We start from the raw sequence: 13,551 nt of genomic DNA, 5'->3' as shown, positions 1-13,551 counted from the left end.
CATACAAATAGCTGAAATAATTCGTATAAAACAAACATTCCCCAAAACATTGTCAGCATCCTCAAGCTCCTTGCTTGTTTCTTCCTAATCCTGTTCGCTCCTTTCCATTAAAGGTAAGCACTACTCTGCTTTTTATGGTAATAGCTTATTTGCCTTTTCTTTTTTTTAACCAACTGATGTGGATCTTTAAACACTATGATTTACTGTTACCTTTTTTGAACTTTGTGTAAGTGGAATTATAGAGTATATATTATTTTGTGTTTGGCTTTAGTATGAGGTTCATTCATAAATGTTGGTAATAACCAACTAGGTTTGTTCATATTATTGTTCCATAGTATTATAATATGTATATTCATATACCAGAATTTATCCATGATACTGTTGATGGATGCTAAGCTTGTTTCTAGTTTGGGACTACTATGAATATCATTTTGCTGTCATATTCCTATATAATCTTCTGTGTATGCATATGCATTTCTTTAGGGAAGAGGTTGGCAAGCTTTTTCTATAATGGGTCAGATAGTAAATATTTTAGTTTTTTAGATCATATGAGCTCTGTCTTAACTACTAAAATCTGTGAGAAAGCACCTATAGACATAATATATAAGTGAATATGTATACTGTGTTCCAATAAAACTTTATTTTTATAGAGCCCTAGTTTGCTTGCCCTCATTTTAGGGTATATACTAGGAATAGAATTGCTGGTTATAAGGCTAAAGTTATAAGGTCACCTTTAGCTAAAATAACATCAAACTGGTTTTGAGAGTAGTTGCATAAATTTATATTCCCATAAACAAAGTATGAAAGCAGTCATTGCACAACATTTTATACTTCAACTCTTCGTATTGCCAGACCTTTTAATTTTGGCCATTGCGGTGGACTTGTTAGTGGTCACTCGCTGTACTTCAAGTCTCAGTTCCTGGATCTCTTTTGAAGTTTTCATGTCAATTGAGTGGTTGGTTTTTGTTTTTCCCTTTGGGGAGTGCTTGACCAGGTGCTATGGTCTGAATGTTTGTGTTCCCCTCAAATTCATATATTGATATCCTAACCTCCAAAGGGGATGGTATATTCTCTTTGGATATAGGTTTTAGATCATGAGAGTGGAGCTCCCATGATGGGATTAATGCTTTTATAAGAGAAATACTGTGTAATGTACAGCATAGAAAGTGTAGTCAATAATTGTCATAACTTTGTATGGTGACTGATGGTAACTGGACATCGTGGAGGTCATTTCACAATATATAAAAATATTGAATTACTGTGATGTACACCTGAAACTAATAAGATATTTTATGCCAATTGTATACTTCAATAGGAAAGAGAGAGATAGTCCACAGAGCTCCCTAGCCCTGGACACAGAGAGGACACAGCAAGAATGTGCAGGCTGTAAACCAGGATGTCAGCCCTCACCAGAACAAGACCATGCTGACACCTTGATCTTGGACTTTCAGCCTCCAGAACTGTAAGCAATAAATTTCTGTTGTTTCTAATTCACCCTGTATCTGATGTTTTGTATAGCAGCCCAAACAGATAACACATGACTTTTTTAAAACATATAATTTATTATTAGTCCCGGGGATACAAGTCTGTGAATTGCCAGATTTACACAGATTTACACTTCACAGCACTCACCAAAGCACACCTACCTTCCCCAATGTCCATAACCCAACCACCCAAGACATCATTTTTTTTTCTGAGTTTCTGTATTTTTCTTTTTTTGATTTGTAAAGCTCATTTATGTATTCTGAATATGAGCCCTTTTAAAAAGTTATTTGTGTTTTAAATGCCTTCCCCACTTGATGGTGGGTTTTTACATTCTTTTAATAGAACAGAATTTGTTTAAAGGAATGTTTATTCTTTATTCAATTGATGTCATTTGTCAAATTTCCTTTAACACTGGTTATTTTTGTGTTCCATTTAAAATTAATCTTTCCCTAGTCCAAAACCTCCATATTTCATTCTTTTTTTTTTAGATTTTTTAAAAATTTATTTATTTGATAGACAGAGATTACAAGTAGGCAGAGAGGCAGGCAGGGGGGCGGGGAGCAGGCTCCCCATTGAGCAGAGAGCCCAATGCGAGGCTCGATCCCAGGACTCTGGGACCATGACCCGAGCCAAAGGCAGAGGACTTAACCCACAGAGCCACCCAGACGCCCCTCCATATTTCATTCTAAACACTTGTTTTACTCTTGAAATTTATGTCTATAATCCACTGAAACTGTTTTAAAACATATATGCTTAACTGTTAAGTTAGCTGTCAAGTTCTGATTGTTTTCCGTCTGAAATTTAATCGAAGCAGCACCATTAATTGAAGACACCACTCTTTCTAGACTGCTCTGCGTGCTAATTTTATAAATATTCATGTATATATGTATGTGAGGGGATTCGTGTCTGATTTCTTGGTCTGTTCCATTGGGTTTTTTTGTCTGTCCTTGACCCAGTACCATACTACTTGCATGCTACTGCACTGTAAATCTCACTACCTGGTAGAATGAGTCATCTCCCTTTGTGTTCCATTCCTGCAACCTATCTACACTGAGTGCACTTGTTTCACTGCCTGATCCGTTATGACCTACCCTTCTTCTGAGAATTGGAAGTTGGCGTGATAAACTAAGAAAGGGAAATGTCTGCCTCCCTCCCACACTCTCGTGGGAGGTCCAGTACTTGACCCGTGCTACATCTTTGCCAGAGGTCCTGAGGGTGCTGAAGTCCTTTTTTGGCCAGATATTACATCCCTGTCCACACAGATCCCCAGGAAGTTTCTTGTAAACTCTCAGGGAAATTAAATACAGGCTGTGCCATAGAGATTTCCATTGAGCCTCTCCTGGGACCTTACTCATATTAATAGTGCCCTTTTCTGGCATAGCTAGCTTGAGCTGGCTACTCAAATTTATAGTCATTACCTTTCACTTTAATTAAGATGTAAATATTAATCAGTACAATAAAATGATTAATAATTACTGTTAATCCTCTTTCCCTTCTGGCCCACCTCATATATGGGCAGAGAAGTCTTCTGTAGTTAGAGGGACTGCCTCAGGCATGGACATATTATTGGTACTGGTGAAGTCCGTGAGAAAACACTGAAAGACCCAAGGAACATGAGAGGGGTGATGACAGTATCTGTGCACTGTGCATACTTTGAAAGTCACTTAATAACCTCCTTTTTTATTCATGAAATACTGCTGTTCCTCCAATAATGGTTTTCCTGTATATAGAAATATTTCCTTGAATTATGTATTTTTTCCTTTCTATTTATCTTATTCTTCATTGTTCACTTTATTTTATTTTGCTCACTTTTTAAAGAAATTTCTTTCTAATTTCCCAAGTTTTATGCAGTTGCATGTTCTGTTGTGTTTCCGTCATGGCTTTCATTTACTTGATGGGGTTTTCCTTCCAATATTTCCTTAACTCTGATGGCTCATCTTTTGTTTCCTTCCACTGTCTTCTCTGATCCATACTTTAGCTCTTGTTTTAAAGAATTATTATTATTATTACTTTTTAAAATTTTATTTACTTATTTGAGAGAGACAGAGAGAGGGAGAGGGAGTGTGCATGAATGGGAGGGGCAGAGGGAGGGGGGAGAGAATCTGAAGCAGGCTCCACGCTGATCCTGGAGTCTGACGTGGGCTTTGATCTCATGACCCTGAGATCGTGAACTAAGCCAAAACCAAGGGTCTGATGCCTGACTGACTGTGCCACCCAGGCATCCCAAGAATTATTATATGATTAGATATTATTTGGTTTCTGGAAATACATTGGTTATCAGTTTTCATCTGTAATATGACAATGTTTTTTGGTGAATTTTTTTCAACTACTTGTTTTTCCTGTTCTTTCTCTTCTTCCTCTTCCTCCTTCCCTCCCTACCCCTACCCCGTGTTCTTTTTCTTCTTTTTATACTACCTGTTTATAGATCCTGTGCTTATTTTATTGTTATAGTTATCATGATGATTAATCTTTAAATGAGATAAGTTCTTTCTGGACCAGCTCTTTGCAAGTTTGTGGAGAACAAGTCCAGGGCAGTTTCCTGGCTATCAGGACCCGGGTTCTCAGGAAGTTTCCTTATGGCACAAGTTTATGCAGTTGAGTGAGTTCTTTTAAACTTCTTTTTCCCCCGTTGAAGGAGATGTGCAGTTACATGCTTGCTCGCTGTCCAGAGCCCCTCTCTTCATAGCTTACTTCCTGGCAGGTGGCCTTCAGCAGTGACCAAGCATCTGAACAGTCCTTGTTCAGCTCCAGATTTTTGCTTTTACACTTTGCCAGATGTGATTCTAGGAAGTTCCTTCCACAAGTCCCCCCAAATTCTCATTCAAGGAAAGGGCTTGTTGGAGCCACTCTTCAGCCTTGATTACTTGCTTTGACAACTGTGCTCTGTAGGCTTTTCCAAAATCTGTAGCCACAGATGTCTTTCTGGTATCTTTCCACATGTCTGTTACATCCTTGCTGACTTTCTTCATACTTTGTGGTTTGGGATTACAGCATCTCATCGTTTCACCAGTGATGGCATTTACGTTTTAATTTCTTATTTTTGTTGTTGTTTTCGGGTGGTTGCTAAGGGAAGAGGGAGCATAAATGTCTTTTTTTCTCCTATTTCAAAGATAGAAGCTGATAGTTTATTAGAGGATATACTCTGTTTGTCTTGTCCCTCTGCTTCTCATGAATATGTTGCCTCTGCTCTAGTCTAGTAATGTTCAGTACAGCTTGTGTGACAGTCACGTGTGCCTACCGAACACTTGAAATGTGGCTGGTGTGACTGAGCAATAGAATTTTAAATCTTATTTACATTAATTTATTTAAAATTAAACAGCCAAACCCTAGTTCTTTAGTTTCTCTAAAGGTATGTGGTTTTAGAAGGCTTATCTCTTTCCAGATTTTTTTTTTCTTCTGCCTGTTATATCCCTTCTCTGTAGCAAAGATCATAGAACCCCCAACTGCTTGAAAGTAAAAGAGAACATGTTAGGAAAAAAAGAATGTAGGCTAATGTCTTAGATATCTTATCGTCCATTAACTGGCATCCAACTCTCCTCTTTTGGTGGGAGTCAAAGGCTTAGAGTTAGTTGGTGACGTCCAGCAGCTTCTCTGGATGCAGATATGCAGCACCTTTTAGCTCAGCTGCCACTTTTTGGTACCTAAGGCAAATACCAATGTGGCTTTGTGTGGCATTTCTAATTAGATATGAAGAAAAAAAATTCATGGCTGGGTTCCTAGGTCTAAGGGGCATGAAACAAAGGGGAGAAAATACATGAAATTGAGTGTGTTGTTTCTCCCAAGCAGTGGCTGGCTCACAAAACCTTCATGCCTTGGCTCTCACTTACATCTCCAGTGTCTTCTTGCAACTTCCCCTTTTGTTCTTTGTGATCTGGACTCAGGCTCCAAGAATGTGCTATGTCCCTGCTCACATTGCTCCCTGTGTTTGAAATCCCCACCTTTCCTTTGTCATTGTTCACTTTTTAAATTTTTATTTTATTTTTTTTATTAACATATAATGTATTACTAGCCCCAGGGGTACAGGTCTGTGAATCGCCAGGTTTACACACTTCATAGTACTCACCATAGCACATACCTTCCCCAGTGTCCATAACCCCACCACCCTCTCCTTACCCCCTTACCCCCAGCAACCTTCAGTTTGTTTTGTGAGATTAAGAGTCTCTTATGGTTTGTCTCCCTCCTGATCCCATCTTGTTTCATTTACTCTTTTCCTACCCCCAACCCTCCCATGTTGACTCTCAACTTCCTCATATCAGGGAGATCATATAATTGTCTTTCTCTGATTGACTTATTTTGCTCAGCATAATACTCTCTAGCTCCATCCACGTTTTCGCAAATGGCAAGATTTCATTTCTTTTGATGGGGGCATAGTATTCCATTGTATATATATACACCACATCTTCTTTATCCATTCATCTGTTGATGGACATCTAGGTTCTTTCCATAGTTTGGCTATTGTGAACTCATTGTTCACTTTTAATCTCTACTCATTCTTCAGATTAAGAATATTTTCCTCAGGGAAGCCTTCTTTGACTCCTTTGTCTTGGTCAGTTGCCCCTTCATGAGTTAAGTGATTTAGGTATCTGCCCCAGAAAGGTCACAATTTTTTTGAATTAGAGCCACAACTGGGTACACATCTGCTCCTGCTCTCCATGTCTAAGATACATAGATGGAAATAATGTTTATCATTTTAAGATGCTTGAATGAATGGATTCCAGTTTCAGAGTGATCATCCAGAAGCAGAGGATAAAATTTCCTATTTGCATCCTGTGCTATAAACCATTGCTTCATGCGAACAAATTATACAAGTCCCCCTCTCATGTTTCAGTAAAACATTGAGCCCTCTGGGTGATTTGCAACTGGACTGCTAGACTTTTTAGTTGTAATTTAAAAAAATGGATAAATATTTTTATTCATAGAACTCACAGGGTTTAAACAGACATTTTTAAGAAATGCAGAGTGGAACCATAAAAAATCATGGCAAAATTTTATTGAAGGGGGAATGGTAGTGCTTTTACCTAATGAATGAAATTAGTTTCCAGTTTGCTGGCCTACAAAGTAAATTCATTGTTCTCTACCAATTTAGTGCCTCTCAATTAATGGAGGTAGGGCCGGATAGTGGATGAACTGAAAGAAAGGCAATGAAGAAAAAGGAAAATAAGAGAGAAGGATTGGCTTAGGATAGAGTGAAGGAAATCCCTAAGACTGATTTTCTCAATACAAGAGAGCCTGTAAAAGCAATTTCCCCCTTTCAAAAACTACACTGATTATGCTGAGTCAGGCAAATGCTAGGTTAATATCTAAGCTGTTTTGTTCTGTTGTCTGGGAGGCTCATAGTATTATTCATTGACAAAGGGGACTTACTGACCAAATAACATGACTTCTTTGAGTTTTCCAGTGTATCTGGAGTGAGTTGTTCATTAACAAGGACTAGTGTGAAAGGCCACTAATTGTTACTTCCTAATTGGAGTTAACTCAGGCTAGATTAGGCAAAAGGAGGATCATCAGGAAGCAGCTGGGACATTAGGCTATTTCTAAATGATGTGAGTCAAATCAAGCTTTATTTTTTCTTTATAGACTCAATTTAATTTTAAATTTATGAATGCACTAAAATATCCTACACTTTGGTTGTACAGTGATTTATATTAATGTACCAGAAATAGATCCACAAAAAGATCCAAAATACCAATAATGTCATCAACCCATAAATGCAAAATTCTCAACTCCTTTGTATGGGTGGTGACCCAGAAGAAATTAGGACAGGCAGGGGTACCTATTTACGGATGGGAACGTGGTCTGTGATTCCTGAGAGATGACTAATATTAATTGGTCATGTAATTGCTCCAAAGTAGACTGAAAATAAAATGAAATTCAGATGAAGTCATTATACAGGCCTAACAGCCATCTGAGAATCTAGGCCTGAGGCTAAGAAAATAAAAATGGACTTTATTTGTATTTAGCCAACAAATGAATTAATTAGCTCCTTAAAAAGCTTTAAAAATGTCATATTTAAGTAACCTTGCTCAGTTAGAATTGGAGAGAGTGTTGCTGTAAGTCAATCACAATCAGTATCCACTGGAAGTGAAGGTACGTACCATGCACATGGAATTTGTTTGTATTTCTTTCTCTTCATCTGCCCGAGTATTCCTCAGTGAAGGATACATAATCCTATAGCTGAGTGGGGCTTTTTTTGGGGGGGTGGTGATTGGTGGCCCCTCATTTGAAGGCCTTGGCAGAGCAGGGATAGAAAAGATCCAACACTGGTCTCAGAGTGCTGGGGGAAACTCACAAACTCATAAGAGGGGACTCCAAGAGTCTCTTGGTCTGACCAGAAATATGAACTTGTCACAGACACAATGTCATTAACAGGTGTCCATAAGACAGCATACCCACAATTTAGGATTTCTTTGTTTTAATTGTGAATTTTGCTACAAGAGCAGAGAATGATACTCAAAGTAATGAAAAGTAATGAGCTGTAAACTGAAGAATTTGTTCTTATATTGAAATAAAATTTATATTGTCTAAGATATTTAACAAATTTATAACATCTTGTTATTACCTTATAAATAAGCATAAATTGAAAGCTTTGTGCATTCCACCTTAGAATCTGAGAGACTGGCTGTGTTAACCTTAGCTTCTCTCAGGCCCAGAGAAGATAACGCTTTTGCCTGAGAACACACAGGTAGTAAATATTCACACTCTTCTCTTGAGTTTGGAATTTAATTAGAATATAATTTTAATTAGAATATAGTTTAATTAGAATACAATATTTCCCCCCCTTTGGAGGGGACATTGAGTGAGAATTTCTATAATTCTTCTAAAATCTAACAATAAAATTATAATAGTTTTACATGAATTTTTAACTGAGTAACATTCTCTTCATAATCAACAAAATTCACCAACTAACTTTTTTTGTTTCATCCTCACTTTTACCATTACTACCACTGAGGTATACTCAATTGTATTTTATTTTGGTAAAATGTTCATATTAACTTGTTCATTACAGTGGTTACTTTACCTCAATACCCCCCCCCTTTTTTCAATTTAAGATGTGAATTCTTTTTTTATTTTAGAATTAAAATTCTGTCTTACAAATTTCCTCTTGAGATCCAAATGAGAAGTTTTTTGCAGATCTCATGCTCCCCTGTTCTTCTTTCCTACCTTAATCTTTTTATTTTTTAAGATTGATTTACTTACTTGAGAGAAAGAGGGAGAGAGCGAGAGAGCGAGCACACAGGGGAGGAGCAGAAGGAAGGGAGAGAGAGTCTTAAGCAGACTCCCTGCTGAGCTCGAAGCCCTGTGTGGAGCTCAATCCCAGGACCCTGAGATCAAGGCCTGAGCCAAAATCAAGAGCTGGTCACTTCAATGACTGCGTCACCCCAGCGCCCCTCTCCCACCTTAATCTATAGATTTTTCAGGATGCTGGAGTGTTTGAAGCAGAAGAAAGTGGTATGGTGAGGTGTGAAGTGAGTCAGGAGGAAAGTTATGGCATAAAGGCTCCAAAGAAGGAGAAGAAGACAGGCCCCAGTCAGGGATGGAACCAGAAGGGGAGAATGAACACGAAACAGGGAGCTGGAGAAGGTGGGGCCTGACAATGAAATGGGAACAAGGAGTTGAGGTTTGTTCCAGGAAAGGGTTTAGGGAGACTTACTTTAGGATTCAGCTTATGCGGTTTTCTAGAAGAAGCAAAGTACATATGCTTTGTTTTTTTTGTTTTTTTTTTAAAGATTTTATTTATTTATTTGACAGAGAGAGATCACAAATAGGCAGAGAGGCAGGCAGAGAGAGAGGAAGGGAAAGCAGGCTCCCTGCTGAGCAGAGAGCCCGATGCGGGACTCGATCCCAGGACCCTGAGATCATGACCAGAGCCGAAGGCAGCGGCTTAACCCACTGAGCCACCCAGGCGCCCTGCTCTGTTTTTTGGAGTCAGGAAAGAACGCCTTGCTTCTCAGAAGAACTAGTCTCTCCTGCCACTCCCTATCCATGTCCCAGATCCTTTTAAAAGAGCACAAAGCTTTTCCTTCCCCAAAATTAGAAGTCTTAACCCATTTGGAAGAGTTAACGTCTCAGTATAAGGGGATGTGGCCAGGAAGGTAAATGTAAGTATCAGATCCTTTCTGGTTTTGATAGAAGCAGGGCTTTCTGGGAACCAAAAAGTGCAGGTCTCCTGAAGTGAGGGGACCAGAACAGAAAAGGTAAGACTGATTATCAAAGACAAAACCCTTGTTTTATGATTTGCTCCTGGGGGCTGGGGGAGAACTCAAGTATTTCTTTTTTTTTTCTTCTTTAAGATTTATTTATTCACTGTGGTGAGATATATATATATATATATATATATATATATATATATATATAGAGAGAGAGAGAGAGAGAGAGAGAGATTGTAGGGGGGAGGCAGAGGGAAAAGGAGGGGGAGAGAGTCTCCAGAGACTCCCTGCTGAGAGCACAGCCCAGCCATGGGGCTCCATCCCACAGCACTGAGATCACCTCCCAAAAAAAGAAAGAAGGAAAGAAAACCTTTGCTGTAAATGATGCACAAACATTCTAGCTATTTGATTGCTGGTTTACAGAATATAACTGACATAATGGCATGAGATTTTGAATCTGTGTTACCTGAAACCAAGAGTAGATGATCATCCTGGTTTTTGGTATGGGTTTCTAGTCAGAAAAGACAGGGCCAAATAGTGCTGGTGCCTAAACGGGGGCAATAGACCAAGAAACTACTTATATCTTTTTGTTATAACTTGCCTTGTTTGCTTTCTGCTTAAGAATGACATTTTGAGGTGACACAATGTCATACCACTGTGTCTTTCTGTTTAGTTTTGCTTTGTTGGCAATTGCTTAGGCTGTGCAAACACTAGACAAGAGCGGGTCCCTCTGCTTCCTGATTGTAGCACATCCTGGGCAACCAGTCAGAGCCCTGGGATTGTTGTGGCTTCACGGTCACATCCCACTTTAAACAGCTTCCTTTTCCCTTTCACGGGCTTGGAAATGAACTAAAAAATGAATACTTCAGCCACAGCAAGTGGGAAATGGTAAATTAAGAAAAATAAATTGTGGTGATAATGAATTTATTCAGCTGTGAACCTAGCTCTGGAGAGAGTGGTCTAAGTTGTGGAGTGCAGGAGGAGATGAGTTAAAATAAGACTTCGTGATTTAAAATAATTAATTTTTTATTTTGAAATAATTTTAGAATGTTTAATTTTTTATTTCGATATAATTTTAGACTTGGAAGAATGTGGCAAAAAAGGGTACAAAGTATTCCTGTATGTCCTTCACCTGTCTTCTCCAAATCATATAATTCACATTGATTTCATTCTATTTAGTTATCTTCAGATTTTATTCAGATTTGCTGATTGTCTCAGGTCCAGCATCCAGTCTGAGATGTAGTTGCTTACATGTAGTTGCTGGATAATGTAACACCCACACTTTTTTTTTTTTTTTTAAAGCCATTAGGAACCTTTAGAATAATGATGTCATAATTGTAAGACTAGCTCAGTAAAAATGTCCAAGCCCGCTGATTATGAATTCGAATAACTGCTCTGATGTATTTATTCCAGGTAGAATGGAAAATAAAAAAAAAAAATCAAAAATTTCCCAAGCACGTTTACTTCTCACCCATTTTAAATGGGAAGTGTTATTACAGTCTTAGAAGTATTTTGCTAGGCCACCACTTCCCATGGTCATCTGGATCAGAAGCCAGATTAGAATTGTCTCTTATTTTTAATCCATTGTGACCTGAGTTCTAATATCATTAGGTGATTTCCATCTTTAGCCAAAAGTAGCCAAGTTTATCCAAAATGCTTTTTAACCATTTTTAACCAGGAGAGCAGGTGATATAAGTTCCGGTCCAAAAGCTGATAGGCTTAAGACCCAAGAAGAGCCTATGTTTCAGAGTCTGAAGATCAAAAAGTCCCCACAGTGTCTCAGCTTAAGTCATCATAGAGGAAGAGGTTCCTCTTTTGGAGTCTTTTGTTCTATATAGATGTTCCGTAAGTTGGTTGAGGCCCACTCATGTTAGGGAGGGAAAGCTACTTTACTCAGTCTGTTGATTCAAATGTTAATCTTATCCAGAAACACACTTTTACGGATAGACCCAGAATAATGTTTGACCAAAGGTGTAGATATCCTGTGGCCCAGTCAAGTTAACACATACAATTAACCATCACTGTGTATTATTATTATAGGAATATAGCAAATGGAGGCCAGTGCGGCTCGGCTTGGAATGGTGAACTTGACCTGAGCCTTAAAGTGTAGACAGTGCTTGGGGACAGGAGGAGGGTCTGAGTAAATATCGAAGGCATTTTGAAAACAGCAAACAAACAACAAACAGCACCAAAACAGAAATAGGACAGCGATTATCATCTGTTACAGTGAAATTTTAGAATGTTTGACTGAAAAATGATACTATTTAATGTTAAGGTACCCTGCCAAATCCCACCCTAAGAAATGACATAAAAAGCATGATGATTTGGAAGATCAATCTGGTAGAAATATTTTATGAATTTGAGTGGATTGAGGAATGGAAACTGGTTAAGAGACAACTATCAAAATAATTCAGACAAGAGATGATAATGTCTTAGAAGGGAAGAAGATGACCAAGAAAGGAAAAGAAGACTAATCTAAGAAAACTTACTGCCAGTAAGTGGCTGATGAAATAAAGAAGTCAAGGAAAAAAGGAGCCAAAAATCCTAATTCCCACCATTTACTTATTGCTTACTGTGTCTTAGGGAAGTGCTAAGACTTTAATGTGAATTATAGTGCAGTCACTTTTGTCAAGTGTCCCAAATCCCCACAGAGTAAAATCTAAACTTTCAGTTGCACAGCACACAGCTGTTTGTATGTAGACCTTGTTTAACTGGTTAAACTCATCTCTGTCCAGAAGGTTGGTAGATACTAGACTTTATTTATTACATGCATAGACTGACTTCTCTCAAGATTCTGTTTCTTTGCTAGCATGAAACCCCGTGGTTTATTCCCCTGAAAAGCTACTCACCTGTCCAAATTCAGCGTAATGCTACTTTCTGTGGAATGCCTTTCTTGCTTCCTTCAGGCTGGCTGACATGTTTTGGGGCCCTTATTTGACTCACTGGATTGCTGGATACTTGAAAAAGGCAGGCTATTTTGTATATGGTACTCTTGGATTCTAACAGTATCAAGAAAAGTAGAGTTCATTTAGATTATATTCCTGCCTCATGCTTAAATGTACAAATAATACAGAAAGACAACAGTCCTCAGGCTCACACGAGTCCTTCCATGCTCACAATGGCAGACTGTAGAGGCCTGCACTCTGGAGGCATCATGGGTGCCATTGGGAGCTGGAGCTGAAAGTGGAGCTGGAGCTGCAGCGTCAGCCTGGGCCTTGGTTTGAGCCTTGGCCTTGGCCTTCGGCTGGCAGAGCCTGACACCCCTGGCGATGTGGTATGAGCACATTTCCTGAGCTTGGACTGGACATTGTAGACACGTTGAAGGAGTTAGTGGTTGATGCCCATTGGGATCTTGGGCTTGACCTTTTAGAACTTCAGCAGGGCCTTGATAGGCTGGAAATATGTACTCATGGCTTTGACATTGTTGGCCTGCTTCTTCTTCAAGCGCTTCTTGTGCTTCTTGACAGTGTGGAAGTTTCTCAGGAACTTGAGCTGCGCCCCCTTAAAAGACTTATATCTTTGTGACTGGGGATTTCTTGACACCATTTCTGTGCCATTTTTGGGACTGGTTGTGCATGGTGTGGTTCTTGGATTTGGCCATTTTTGCACTGAAGCCCATGACTCCTAAAGGGGCCTGAACTGGAAGAGAAAAAGTAAATAAATACTGTTGATGAATAAATGATTGAATGAATGATGAGTATTACATCACTAATGTAAATGATTAGTAATGTAAATGTATTAGTTAAATGGGTTAGTTAAATTAGTAATGTAAATGATTAGTTAAATGGGTTAATGGGTTATTAGTTAGTAAATTAGTTAAATGGGTTAAATGGGTTGTGAGTTGACTGCTTAACCTACTTTCTCCCTGTTGTTTCTTCCAGCGTCTAGAAATCGTCTTCTCTTTTGCTGTCTTTCTTTC

At 38.7% G+C, this 13,551-nt stretch overlaps 1 pseudogene; it reads right to left on the bottom strand.

Annotated features, from left to right (window-relative positions):
• Positions 1–12,684: 12,684 nt before the first annotated feature.
• On the bottom strand, positions 12,685–13,233 carry LOC116575929 (annotated as a pseudogene).
• Between the last annotated feature and the right edge of the window lie 318 nt (positions 13,234–13,551).

This window comes from Mustela erminea, chromosome 17 (assembly GCF_009829155.1).
Source record: "Mustela erminea isolate mMusErm1 chromosome 17, mMusErm1.Pri, whole genome shotgun sequence".
In the NCBI taxonomy this organism is placed as follows: domain Eukaryota; kingdom Metazoa; phylum Chordata; class Mammalia; order Carnivora; family Mustelidae; genus Mustela; species Mustela erminea.
This window is presented reverse-complemented; position numbering and strand designations above follow the sequence as displayed.